The sequence below is a fragment of the Alligator sinensis genome, unplaced genomic scaffold, assembly GCF_000455745.1.
Source record: "Alligator sinensis unplaced genomic scaffold, ASM45574v1 scaffold437_1, whole genome shotgun sequence".
Taxonomy (NCBI): Eukaryota; Metazoa; Chordata; order Crocodylia; family Alligatoridae; genus Alligator; species Alligator sinensis.
In genome coordinates, this window is record NW_005842176.1 from 1,254,779 (window position 1) to 1,269,297 (window position 14,519).

Consider the following 14,519-nt stretch of genomic DNA (forward strand, 5'->3'; position numbering starts at 1 on the left):
CCGGTTGGTGATCTGGTGCCCCACCCCAGACTCAGGAGGCACCAGTCACCCATGGGGGAAGGTCACCATAAGAGATACTGCATGGACACAAAATGGGCTTGGAATAGATTATGGGTTCATATTCCAATGCCATAATTATATGGGGAGGCCCTGATGCTAAACCCTGACCTTGAAGCAATCAAAGTCCTGGCAGGAGATCATCCAATGGATTGGGGCAGTCCAGGTTCAGGCCTGTGTTTGAGAAGCAGCCATTTCTGTCTGAAATCACAGGGAGAATCTCATGAGATTAGACAACAGCATTTACTTTCCATTTGGCCCGATCAGATTCCTGACCCCACTAGGATGAGATTTTCTACAAGGCTAAGTATGATATTATATAAAGTCAAAAACAACCATTATAAAGGGGTCTGGCACTGACCTTGTTATGCTGTGTATTAAAAACTCTTTATTCCTTGAAGTTTATCTGAGCAAAGTGAGCACAGTCATATCTCGTCCTGAAAATCACCTTAGTTAGATGTCCTGATACCAAAAATAAATGGATACAGGCATTTGCTGTTAGATTTGAAATGGACAAAGTGTATTTTCCATTCCTTGTTCCAGGTCCTTCAACTGAAAGGGAAGACAAGGTCATGGTTTTGGAGGAGAAAACCCACAGCTCCCTGCCATTCCAAAATGTAACCTCTTTTTACAAAGTTAGCTGAACATAACTAGTCAAGTTATTCTCTGCAAATAAATTTGCAGTGGGTATTAGTAATGGTACAATGATAAAACCCCCTACCTGAGAGAAACTCAAGGAGCATCTTGGGGTTGGACTGCAGGGCCCTAGCAGTCAGAGGGTATTATAAAAACTTGCGCTTTTGCTACTACAGCCAGGGGCTCCACATTATCCAACCAGCAATTAGTCTAATAATTTGAATCTGCATTTCAGAATTACTGGCTTGACACAAAGAGCCTTGAAAAGTGTTGTAACCAAGGGAAGTGGCCTGACCTGGCAAGGATCAGGAACAGGAAGTGGAGTCATTCAGATATTAATTTTATTAATTTCCATCTTGCCATAAGCTGGGGAAAAGGCTGGCTCAAGAACAATGGGATTTCCACAGAGAATCTTCTACCTCTACGCCCTTGGGTTTCATCTAATCCCAGGACACTTCATAGAAAATTAGAGTTGGAAGGGACCTCAGGTCATCTAGTCCAACCCCCTGATTTAAAAAAAACACCCACCGCCACCCCACAAACCACAACCCAAATTGGGACTAATTATTTCTGAATCTTGAACAGGGTTGACAACTACTTGTACATTTACAAACATTTAAAATGCTTGTCCATAAAAATAATTAAACTGTCTATAAAAAACTAAGAAATCATGAACTTGATTGAAGATCCTTTGTCAGAAGGAGGCTGGATATGAATGCTGATGGACAGATGTAGCAGAGCAGTGCTACCTTGTATCTGATCAGAAGTACCGGTTGGCATTCTGCAGGGAGCGCTTCATCAGGACTTCATGGCCATTGGGAGCCTCCCCTAATTTCTTGGCAGGAGCAGGATATTTTCCCCTAATTTCCCTGAAACTCTTGGCAGGAGCAGGATAAAAAGTTGCAGGGCTGGCTGGCTCTGATAAGCGGCAGGGGGGAAAGCAGCAGCGGGAAAAAGGCCAGCCAGAAGTGAAATGCATGAGAAAACGGGGAACTTTATTTTTTTAAATTGTATTTTTCATTACAATCTGAAATAATCAATAAAAATGTGCCAGATTAGCATCTGGTGTCTTGTTGAATCATTGCAAGAGAAATTCCATGGATTTTCATGGATTTAAGAGTGAACCCAACTGGCACCTGGTGGTGAAATTGTTGGAAAGCAGGGAAAATCCCATTTTCGGCCATAAGTCAGATACATGTTGAAAAATTAATACAATATAAAGACTCTTGTGGAAGAAATTCAGGAGCTAAAAATAAAACATTGGAGGTGATTTAAATGATCATGATAAAAACCCCTAAAGTGATAAAATCAGCTGACAACATGGATCTGCAGATGCGATTTAGCTAGCTTAATGATGATTTTTGTCACATGGACACAAGAAAAGCGCAACATGGATAAGTGCCCTATATACCTCCCCCCACCATCCATATGCTGCCACTGTACCCTACCACCATTGCCTGCCCGTAATGGCTGCTCACTTCCAAAGTAGGCAGGGCTGCTCAACCCTTAGTAGTCTCAGGCACTAGGCAAGACAGGGATGGGGGAGGAAAAAAAATCATTTTCCTAGGTTTCTGGATGGGGCCTCAAGTCAGATTTAGAAAGTTGCTATTAAACCTGTATGAATCCAGCCTCTCTCACTAGCATGCAGGGCCTGGCAAAAGGGTTACATTTACATTGTGTAAAACATTTGTCAGTACAAAAAAAAAATCCTTGGGTTGGCAATACTGATCTTGGATATTTTTGTTCTTGTTACTAATTTTTATACTAACTTCCTTTTGCTGTGGCCAGTTCAGCTACTGAGGTAGAGCTGCACTTTGGCATCTGGATTTGCTGCTTCTGATGTTTCTCATTCTCAGCAATAGGATGAAGGTGTGTTGTTTTTGTCCAGCCAGCAGCATCCTTTGGGAGTTAACTTGCTTTCTTTTTGGAACATGATATTTGCTCCTATTGCAATGTGAGAAGCAGTCTGACATTTTACCATTCTGCTTGTTTTATTTTTCTAGCTCTTCTGTCACTGTTTCAAAACTAACTGTTTTGCATCAAGAAGCTGTTAGATATTTGAATTCTTTCTCATGAGTCCCTGAACTGGGGATTCTAGTGAAGCCATTGTGATAGTCTAACAATGCTAAGCATTGTTGGAATACAGTAGGATTTTTTAATTAAATACTTCGTCAGTAACTGAAAATGACATTTTTTCCCTCAAAATGATTGCTTTCAAAGTGACACCACATCACTGTTCTGGATACCTTTGCATTATGATTGTCTCTTTTTTCATGGATGACAGATCTGGTACCACGTTTATTCTTGCAATCTGTCTTTATCCTAGGAGTACATAATTAGATGAGGTTCAGCCCTCCGGTCATTCATAAAGCAATTTTCACTGGTCTTGAAAACATGCTCTGTTCTTTGGAAAGTCAAGTTCATTTTTTGAACTAACATTGCTTTGCCCTGATTGTCAGCCATACCACAGATAATTCAGTCTCTGAGTGATAAGTTAATGTGGTAACTGTCTACATGTATGTGATCTCATGTTATATAATAGTCAATGGTGTCACATGATGACTTGTTTCTTATAGAGAAAAACATGCCTTTCCCAGGTAACATAGATGCGTGGATCACAGTACATTTGTAATAGCTAAATGGCTGTCCAGCAGTTTGCAGGCTCCTTTATACTCCCTCAGTGTAAATCAGGGCTGTCCAACTTGTGACCTGCAAACCACATCTGGCCCACAGGCTCCTGCCTGGCCACCGCTCTCCCTATTGTTCCTGCTGCTGCATTGGCCATGGTGGGTGACTGCCCACTGGTGGTGGTAGGGCATACTCATGCTGCTTGGATGGTACCAGCAGCAGGTGTTGGCATGCCAGTAGTGGTAGATTGGTTCTAGCTGCTTGTGCAGCAACAAAGTAGGGGCTCACACTGCTAGTAGGGTGGCAGGGACAGGTTACTTGCACAGCACTGGAGGGCTTTGGCAGCAGTGAAGAAGGTGCTTATGTTGCCCATGTGTTAGCAAGAGGGGCCTTACATTGCCTACATGGAAGAGGTCCCAAGAAGCCTGGGCATCATGCAGCCCCCCATGGCACGTGGCCTGCAGTGTGTGGCCCCAAGCCTGAAGTCAAACAGCCCTGATGTGGATTTTTAGTGTTGCTGGGTCTGGTGCATGCAGCAAGATGGAGTATTTTAAGCTCTGAGCATTTTCACAGTAACATTTGTTTCCACAATAATTTGGAAGGAATGGCAGAAGACGAGATAACAAAACTTTCCTTGGAGACTGACAGTCAAGGACTCCAATTTTTTTATTTCTGCCAGAGCTAATTCCTAACTCAGCATAATAAAGATCTAATAGTTATTCTGAGAATACATTTCCTGACTCCCATCATATAGACTGGATTGAAGATTATACATATTTTTGTCATACAGCAGAAATCTGTATCCACTGTCTGAAGTGACTATTATCTTATTATTTTTATTGCCAGGAGGGAGGAGAGGACCTTGGAGCCAGTTGTGGGCCAGCTTGCCATTGAGAAAATCACACCACACTCATCCCTCATCATTCCTATTTTCCCTCCTATCACACCACCATGTACGTCAGCCCTTTAAAAAAAATTTTGCTCCCCAAATGCATTCTCCTCATGGTCACTTTGCCTGAAGCCCTTTGCCTCAAAAGTGAACTTTCTTGCTGGTTACTTTAATTGATGATAGGACTGGAGCTGCCAGGAAAAAGTCCAGTTGAAGTTGGCTTTACTGTATAATGGCCATGTCTACACAAGACGCTTTAAAGCATCACCATCTAGACTTGCAGGCGCTTACTGCACAGTAGATTAGTCTTCTGTGCAGTAAAGCCAAATAGCATTAATTGCATGTGTAGAGCCTAGAGGTGTGCAGAGAAGCCTGACAAAACAAATGTAAGTCAGCGCAAAACAACTTTTTAGGGTAATCTAGCTTTACAGGGAATCTCTACTCTGGGACCTCTCTAAAAAAAACCCAACAAGAAATGCTGTAAGAGGAGGCTGGTCTCATGGAAGATGCTAGTTGGGAGGTCATCATCCAGCTTTTTAGAAATAGTGGCAGAAGGGTTTAGGCAGGAAAATGGTAGTATAGGGGCAGGGCAAAATTGAAGGTCTCAAGTTTGGGGAATCCTATCTGTGAGTTATTTGTCAGTTGACTGTAACAAAGGGCTCAGTATCCGCTGAGCCCTTTGGATAGGGCAGGATATAAATCTAAGCAATAAATAAATAATGGTCTTGTCTGTATTTGCCAATTGCAGCCACCAGTGTTTGCTGCAGCTGCACAAACCTCTGATCATAGAGTCAGAGAATTTATGGCTGATGTAATGCTACTGTAAATGATAAACAGTGAAATTTCATCCACGTACCCCTGCATTGATCCTATATTTTGTGTCTGACTAATGCATATATTTCAGAAAGGCACTCAATCTCGACCTGAAGATATGCACAACCACTACCTACCTTCCCCTTGCGAGTTCATTCCAGTGGTTTATCACATTCACTGTTGAAAATATCTGCACCTTCTAATCTGAGTTGATCTCATTTCAGGCCCCAGTCATTGGTTTTTGTACTGCCTTTCTCTGCTAAAAAGCCATTTATGGATTCATAGATGAAAAGGGGTAGAAGAAATCTCTCAAGATCATCATGTCCAGCCTCCCTGCACTTGGGCAGGAAAGACTGCTGGGGTCAGATGACTCCAGCAAGGTGTGCGGCCAGACGTTGTTTGAAGATACCCAGAGTAGATGATTATACCACCTTTGGGGGGTCTATTCCAGACCCTGGACACTCAAGTTGTAAAGAAGTTTTTCCTTATTTTTAATCTAAAGCAATCTTCTAGCAATTTATGACTGTTAGTCCTAGTGTGGTTGAGCCCTGGTGAAGAGATGTTTTCCCAGTTCCTGACGTGGGCCCCTTATATACTTATAGGCTGCCACCAAGTCCCCTCTGAGTCTTCTCTTCTCGAGGCTGAACAGACCCAAGACTCTCAACCTCTCATTGTATGGCCTGCTCTCCATACCTCTAACCATATGCGTGGAGTCTTTGGACTCTCTCAATCCTCTCCATTTCCTTCTTGAAGTGTGTTTTGTTTTTATTTATTTATTTTTTTATGTAGCATGCCATATCCCCTTTACCCTTCCTAACCCAGATGCAACAAGTGATTGTAACACTCTAATCATGCAAATCATCCCACCATGTTCCAGGAAGGCTATTATAAAAACATTTCTGTTTATTAATGAGAATTTCCAATTCCTCCTCTTTGGTTACCCAGACTCCTAATGTTGGCAGATAAGCAGCTGACATTTCTTCTCATGCTCCGACACTTCACTGAAATTTGTTCATGATGTGCTAGGTTTGAGTTTACCTCCTTGATTTCCTGCCGTTGCATTGCTGAACGCTTTCCTTTTTGACCTATCTTATCTCCAATGAAGATTAGTTCTTTCCCAGTCTCCTGTTATGGCCTTTCATTCTCCCTACTCTCTGGCTGTGCTCCAGGAAGGGCAGGGAAAGATGCTGTTGTAGAGTGAAGCTGATGGAGGAGAGCCTGAGTCAATGTAGAGCTGGCCCAATGTAGGCTGCCCATCCTAAATGTTGTGAGAGTCCCTCATGAATCTCAGTCTTTTCAGCTCCTTGCATAAAGGACAGGAAGCACGCCATGTATTTACTGGTAGTAAACAGAAGGAAGAGACAGCCCTCAACCTGACAGTCAGTATTCACAAGCCGTCGATATTAATGAAAATGACAGAACTACTATTTTCACTGAGGGAGCAGCCTTGGTTTCAGACCACAGAAGAGCCACCAAGTCCACCGATGGTAGCACCTGGGGAAAATCCCCAGTACAGTATATAATCATAGACTGAAGCAAGCAGCAGACAAGCAACAGCTGTTGATATCATTCAACAGTAAAATCAGTTATCTTTGAAGCAATTATACTGAGTCAATGGTTCTCAACCAGGGTACTAAGGTATCTTAGGGTAGTCAGATCCTTTGAAGGGTGCCACAAGGCTTGAAAGTGTAAAGAGATAAGTAGATAAGTGCAAGCTTGTCACTGACTAGCCAACCTCTCCCCCCCACCGCCTGGCCTCTTCACAAGGAAGTAATCTAACTTACATTTTAAAACTCAGATGCTATTCAAGTCACAAGTTATGGAGGGGTGCTTCGCATTCAAAAAGGTTGTGAACTGCTGCTATAAATCAATCATGACCTGCAGCAGGGATTAATAACATGGTACAGCTACCGAGGGAATCCATTAAGACTCAATTACGGGGTGAATCAATTATGCCAAAGGCAGTCCAGGGAAGTGGGGCTGCCAGCTATCAGCAGAGCCCATCTACCAAACAGATTGGGAACGGATAAGCCATATCAACAGCCAATTACACAAGTTGCAAATGCAGACTCGGGGGCCGTTTGGCCTCCCAGGGCTTGCAGCCTAGAAAGCAGGGAGTCGGCGGTGCAGCCCCGCCACAGACAAACGGGCCTCCCGGCCGCGCCGGGGGGGGGGACACACGCTGAGGAGAAGCTGAGCCCATTCACTACTAGAGCGTTACATGCCCTGGCTGCCACCGAGCGCATACACCTGCCCTACAGCCGGCAGGGCCTAGGAAGACACAACGACGTAACTGCTCCAGGGACACATACAGCCTCTCCCCTGCGCGTAATCACGGGGGCAGACAGCCAGGCCCGGGTCGAGAAGGGGCTGCAGCGCAGCACAGCACATAGCCACGCGGCAGGGGCCCGGTGTGGCGGTCTGCTGATCCGCCGGGAAGGAGGCCGTGGCGCCTCTCGCCCCCCCACCGCGGCGAGCGCACGGGCAGAGCCTGAGCAGCCAGCGGCCGCCATCGCGCCACGCATGCGCACTCCATTTGGCAACAACCCCCTCAAGCGCGTTCCGGCGCGGCTGAGCTGCCGCTCCCCCCACCCCCGAGACCGCTGGCAGGTACCATCCTGAGCCTCAGCATCATTCCCGCTTCCTTCCCCTCTCCCTTCACGCCCCCCCATCTCCCACACAATGGTAGAGCCGCGCTTCCGGCCGGGCACCGGAACCCGGAAGCGTGGGCGGGAGCGCGGAGCTGCTGCCGAGGTGAGTTTCGGGTGGTGTTTTGATTATCGAGCTGCTATCGTTTAACCCCTTCTCGCGCGGAGTCTCGCGAGAAAAGGGGGGAGGGGGCCGGGCCGGGCCGGGCCACTCCCGACCTTCCCTGGCGCTTGGGCGCGGGGCCGCGAGCGACCAGCCCCCAGCGTGCCATGCGCTCCCTCCCGTCCCCCCTCCCCCGTGCTCAGCCCCCCCCAGGGAGACTTGTGCCAGTGTAGCCGTAGGAGAGCCTCATATGTGAGTTCTACTCTGTGCAACCATTGCTCTAAAACAGTGGTTTTCAACTTTTTTTGTACCAGGACCCATTTGTAAACATTGATGGCCAGTCCAGGCCCAGTTCCCCTTACTCCCGGCCCACAGCTCCCTGCCAGTGTGTGGGGTGTGGGGACCACAAGCAGCCCCTGGCAAGCTGGGACTCTGCCAGTCTGTGAGGGACACCCCCAGGTTTCCCATGTTTTTCTCCTTTAAAGGAAAATCCAGGTTTGAAGTTTATTCCTGACCCTTTTATATATTCTTGTGACCCACTTTTGGGTCACCACCCACGGGTTGAGAAATGCTGCCCGAGACAGGCTTGTGGCGAGTCACGGTATTGGAGAGTCCGAGACAGGCTGTGGCGAGTCACGGTATTGGAGAGGGTGAGTCACACATGTTGGTGCACCCTGTGCTGCCCCTTTCTGGCTGATGCTTGGCAGTCCACGAAGAGCTGTCCTGTGGGTGGGTGACCGGTGTCCGAGAAGCCAGCACAGTTCCTGCGGGTTATTCGTGCCAACACCAGGCAGCATGGGTAACTTGTGCTGGTGTGGCCAGCGCTGGAGACTTGCCCCTATATATCCGTCACAAGCTAATTTGGGTAAATTGGGCAGTGTTGCGCCCCAAGTGTTTGCTGGTATCTAGGGCCTGCAAATGTGGGTGAATTTTGTCACTGTTGTCCGCTTGTGTGGGGAATTTTGCCACCACTGCCCCTGGTGAGTGTCTAAGGCTAACACAGGGGTGGGTATAATGTCAGATCTGGCAGGTGGTCGGACTCCATCTCCCAGCAGCCCCTGCCCGTGTTGCTGCGGCTGTTTTCTGTGGAGACCCCAGGAGGGGCAGCGCCATGACAACATGGGGCCAGGGTTTCCAAGGAGACCGGTCCCAGCAGCACTGGCAGGGTGCCTGGCTGGGTGGGAAGGTGCTCCTGGACTGGGAGCAGGATCTTACGGCAGTGACTGCATGGTCCGGACTGTGATCCACTGCTTGCGCACCCCTGGCATGTGGGCAGCAGACTGCAGCTCTGCCTCAGCTCTGGACCACGCTGTCACTGCTGCAAGATCCTGGCCCTGGAGCAGGTCCCTGATCAGGTGTGCACCCTGCCAGTGCTGCTGGGGCCAGTCTCCATGGGAACCTTGGCCCTGCACTGCCATATCACTGCCCCTCCTTGGGTTTTAATGGAAACTGACTGAAGCATCCTGGGTAGGGGCTGCTGGGAAATGGAGTCCTCCATGGGCCCAATCTGGCCTGTGGGCTGGGCTTTGCCCTGCCCTGGCCCAACAGAACTAATACCACTTCTAAATTAAGACTCACAGCTGTTGCCATGCAGTGCATTGTGCCAGCTTGCCTAGAACCAGCTGTGAGCAAGTTACTCCTAATACACCCATGAGCAGGGGTGACTGGTGTCTCCTAAATTGGCAGGGGGGCACAATTTGTGGGCAGGCCCGGGGGCGGGCTAAAAGCCCCATATCTACTCCTATACTTCTGTGCCATGGCAACACACTGCTGGCCCACATGGCAAAAAAACTGCCCCGGCCTGAGCGGTGCTGAGTCAGGGGCTAATCTCAGGGGGGCACGTGCCCCCCTGTGCCCCCCCTACCAGTCGCCTGTGCCCATGAGTGGGTGACTTGTGCCAGTTCACTTAGTACCATTGAAGACCTGGCTTGTATGTGATCCATGCCAATGTGGATTGTACTTCCTGTATATGCGTGTTCCATGCCAATATGCTTTGTGGGCCTGCCTGCACAGGAAGCCCCGTAATCTCCTTGGTGGTGCCACTGTTACTACTGAATGATTCTCATCAGTCAACAAATAATATCAAAAACCAATAAAGCTTCTTAGAAGTCAGTTGCACCAGTGAACATCCTTTCAAAACTATCCTGATGTTAGAGTAGCCAGGTTATTGGAATTGCTTCCTTTGCATTAGAGATTGTATTTCCAGCTACCTCAATTCCCAGTGTTCATTTTGTGAGCCTACCTTACAGGGTAAAAAGAGAACCGTGAGTTTATTGCAGAATCTGCGGTATGGTGAAAGCTGGGAGTGAGTGGGGGGAATTTGTCTTCCGGTTTAGCATGGTGATTAACAGATGGATTTGGCTGCGCCCTAGGTGGAGGGCAATTATGCAATTATGAACTTTGGCTTGACCTAATATGCTGTTTGCAGAGACCAGAGCAACATCCTCAGTGCCACATCTATGAGATGTTTCACTTGTATCAGATGTAGAAGAGCCAGCAGCAGTTAGGACTTGGTTTAAATCCACATCAGTTATCTTTTTTGGTGTGTGTCTTTTGTCCCACTTTTGGAATGTCTCACTCTCTTCTTTCCTGTTTCATTTTTATTCTGCTCACGGGTATTATATATAGTATCTGTCTGACAAAGTGTGACCTTCATACCTAAGAATTGCCGAAAGGTACAAGATAACCAGAGAGAATATTGAATGAGTGATGGAAAACAGAGCTGCAAATGCACTATACCCTGACTTCAGTGGGATCAATCTTTATTTAGAAAGTTGTCAGTGTTGACTCAAGCTCCTTACATAGAAAAAACTACATCTTTTGTAGCAAAAGATGAAAGAAACTTAGCTACGGCATAAGTAGGAAGAAACTGCATATTGTGAAACTTGATTTATAGAGTTGGAGAGTCAAGGCAGAAAGATATAGAAAGGCTGTTCTAGATGGCAGGAATAGCAGATAGTGCTCTGCCAATTCATGTATTATCCCAATGCTAGCCAAGTAAAGGTATGATCTATTAGATTTTTACAAAGCAGGAATACTGAGCAGGTGTCACAAAAAGGATCTCCAGCCCTCCAGAGCTTGTCATGGGGCACTGCCTCAGCAGGCCCCATGGTGCTACCCACTGCACCATCTCAGCAATTGGGGGATACCAAACTGGTCTGCCTTCAAACAGCCCATTGCTGCCAGCTCTACATGCTTATGCTCCTCATGCTTCATCATCTCATCCTCATGTCTTGCCCAGATACCAGGTAGTGAGACACCCTCAGCAAGGGTGGGATGAGGGTCCTTGGTTCATAGATTCATAGATGTTAGCATTGGAAGGGACCTCAATAGATCATCGAGTCCGACCCCCTGCATAGGCAGGAAAGAGGGCTGGGGCTAGATGACCCCAGCTAGATGCATATCCAGCCTCCTCTTGAAGACCCCCAGGGTAGGGGAGAGTACCACCTCCCTTGGGAGCCCGTTCCAGACCTTGGCCACTCTAACTGTGAAGTTCTTTCTAATGTCCAGTCTAAATCTGCTCTCTGCTAGCTTGGGGCCATTATTTCTTGTACCCCCCGGGGGCGCCTTGGTGAATAAAACCTCACCAATTCCCTTCTGTGCCCCCGTGATGAACTGATCGGCAGCCACAAGGTCGCCTCTCAACCTTCTCTTGCAGAGGCTGAAAAGGTCCAGGTTCTTTAGTCTCTCCTCGTAGGGCTTGGTCTGCAGGCCCTTAACCATACGAGTGGCCCTTCTCTGGACCCTCTCCAGGTTATCCGCATCCCTCTTGAAGTGCGGTGCCCAGAATTGCACGCAACTACTCCAACTGCGGTCTGACCAGCACCCGATAGAGGGGAAGTATCACCTCTTTGGATCTATTCGTTATGCATCTGCTGATGCACGATAAAGTGCCATTAGCTTTTCTGATGGCTTCGTCACACTGCCGACTCATGTTCATCTTGGAGTCCACTAGGACTCCAAGATCCCTTTCTGCTTCCGTGCCACCAAGGAGGTCATTTCCTAGGCAGTAGGTATGCTGGACATTTTTCCTCCCTAGGTGCAGCACTTTGCATTTCTCCTTGTTGATGGTGGAAAATTCTTTCCTGCACCCTGATCCCACAAGCCACCAGGAACCTCAGCTGGCAGCTCCTGCTTTATGGACACCTCTGACATATGGCCCTTCTGCCAACAGAGGGAGACCCTGGTGGAAACCTGCCTCAAGGGTGCCAGGTTGCAGCCCCTTTTCTGCCTGCTCCAGAACCTCCCACTGAGGTTCTGGCTGCACTGCTCCCAGCTCCTTTTCTGTCATGCACTCCCTCCCTGTCCATGGCCCCATCAAGCCCTGGGACCTCCTGGTCAGCCTCCTCCTGGCTCTTGCCAAGCTGACCATCTTCCAGACCAGGAAGGAGTTTCTGGCTGGGGGGAACCTGGGTGAGTGTGGCGCTGTCTTCCTTTTACTCCTTCGCTCACATCTCTGGGTGGAGTTTTACTGGATGGAGTCGCAGTCTCCCTGGGCTTGTTCAGGGAGCAGTGGGTGCTGGCCAGTGTGCTCTGCTCAGTGTGTCCTTTTGGCTCCCTTGTTATTAACCTGTGACCTTATTCCCTTCCCTGTTTTCTTTTTATCTGTCCCCCATATTTAGTTATGTCTTCAGAGGTCTCCCTTTTTAAGGGGGGCTTATAGTGTTTCCTTGTGGGCATAAAGCCAGGCTTTCCTGTAGCATAACAAATAGTCCTGTCTGACAGCAGCAGAAGTTGATACTATAGAGGGAGAGTGCTAAACTGGATATCTCTAAAGTAATCTATTCCCTGTGCCATACCTTCCCTGGCACCCACTATTTATTGGTTTAGAGATGCTAGAGGAAACGTCTCCAGCCATTCGCTTCAAGCCCAGTCAACCACATGTAAAACAGTTACAAAACTATAGTCTTAGGGGGAGCACTCACTCAATCCAATGAAACATTATGTAATGGGGAACCAGTCAGAGAGCAGTCTCCAGGCCCAATTGCCATCTGCCCCTGGGGTTTTTCCCCGCTTATAAATGCTTTTGTCCTGACATAGAAAAGTAATCTCCTTCCATGTATTGTCTCTGAAGTTTGTTGTCAAAAGACGAGTGGCTAGACGCACCCGTTTTGCTTTTCACTTTGTCCTCTCTCCATCTGTATTTGGTTGTCTGAAGTATGACTGAATCCCCCTCACCATCTGGCAGTTTAGTAAAGCCATGTCTTTTAAGTCTGATATGGGATCAATCAATATTACTTTGCTGTGGTCATTTTGCTGCTAGCTTTGGGAACCTTATATTTGCCTGCTTCCTGTCTCCATCCTTAGGAAGTTACATTCCTCAGAGAGAATGGAATCACTAAGGGATCGGTCTGTGGAAGAGCTCCAGGTGCTGCAGGAGAATTCAGAGGAGACAGAGCGTCTGGCATTGGAGTCGCATGAGGTACACATTGATATGTGTGTTGGAGCAGGAAATGTGTGTGAATGCAGTTGGGAGGTAGCACCATGCATAAGCTATGGGCTTGGGTCTCGTCTCTCAGGTCCAGGAACTTCAACTGGAAAGGGAAATGGCCCTTGCCACAAACCGGAGCTTGGCAGAGCAGAATCTGGAGTTCCAGCAGCCCCTGGAAACTGGACGTGCAAACCTTTCCGACAGCTACCAAGAACTGCAGAAGCTGACTGAAAGGTGCCAAGAAAAAAAGGCACAACTGGGTATGGTTTTTTTCAGATTTGCATGCATCTGTGTGGCCCAACAGGCTGTAATCAAGACATCTTTCTATCGTCTTGCTTCTCCCCAGGGCTGGGTGTACTGATCAGATTGAGGCACTCTCTGGGAAAAATAAGTGGGCAGTGGGAGGGTGTATTTTCATCTGTGTTCTCCTCCTTCTTGTTTGTGTCCTGGCAGAACCAGAGGTGGTGCTTTGTCAAAAGGGTGGAACACAGTGATAGTTAGGGTCTCCCCATGGGTTTCCAGGTTATATGTTCTGAGTTAGGGAAGATTCCCGCCAGGAAGGGAAGGGATTGAACAGAATCACGTGGGAAGGTAACGTAGTTTCTACTTCTCTATCTTTCATGTGTCTTGAGTTAAGTCCAGAGCCTGGGGACAGATGACAGGTACCGTTTTTGAAGGAAGTGAAGACATGTAGTGATCTTGCCTAGTTCTGTAGGTCACTTTGTGACCGTTGCTTCCATTTCTTCCCAGATAAATTCTCGGCAACAATGCAGCCTCAGATTTTATTAGATCTTCTCCAGGTAGAGAGCCAGAAAATCGAAGAGGAGTCTGAGGTGAGCTTAAGAATTAAATATAGTTGACGTGTGGCAGTCCCTTGGAATCTTGAAATCACCCTCCTACCCCTGACCCCTAAGCTAGGGAGCTTCCCCATAGATTGACACCATTGTCCAAACGAGTGGGATTGTACTTCATTTGTTGTTGTCTAGTTTAATAGTTTCCTATGTGATCTAAGCCATGGCTGAGGACATGGGGTCTAAATTTGGGTTGGGGGAGAAGATTGGAAAAGGCAGCACAGGTTTCAAGAGTGTCTTGTGTTCCAGTCTGTGGCTGAGAAGTTCCTGGCGGGTGAAGTGCCACTGGAGACATTTCTTGAGCAGTTTTCCTCCATGAGGAAGTTATCACACATGCGCCGTGTCAGAGTGGAAAAACTTCAGGAGATATTGAAGAAGTCAGAAACTTCACAGCCACCATCCAGAGACTCTCAGTTCAACCAGCAGCAGCCTCCTTGTGTAACTTCTGTGCCCGAAAAACAGA

At 47.6% G+C, this 14,519-nt stretch overlaps 1 protein-coding gene across 7 annotated transcripts in view; it reads right to left on the reverse strand.

Moving 5' to 3' along the window:
* LOC102381560 (pepsin A-like) overlaps window positions 1–7,470 on the reverse strand; it is a 17,775-nt gene extending 10,305 nt beyond the window's left edge. For 2 of the 7 annotated variants that reach the window (XM_006026024.2, XM_025206932.1), the window contains exons 1-3: window positions 5,161–7,134; window positions 419–519; window positions 169–258 (exon numbers count right to left, since the gene is read on the reverse strand). The gene's annotated coding sequence lies outside the window, so the exon portion shown is untranslated. Of the gene's footprint in view, window positions 1–168; window positions 259–418; window positions 610–778; window positions 2,801–5,160; window positions 7,135–7,317 lie in introns of those variants that run through there. The other 5 variants (XM_025206934.1, XM_025206935.1, XM_025206936.1 and 2 more) reach the window with 5 other exon arrangements.
* Window positions 7,471–14,519: the final 7,049 nt, after the last annotated feature.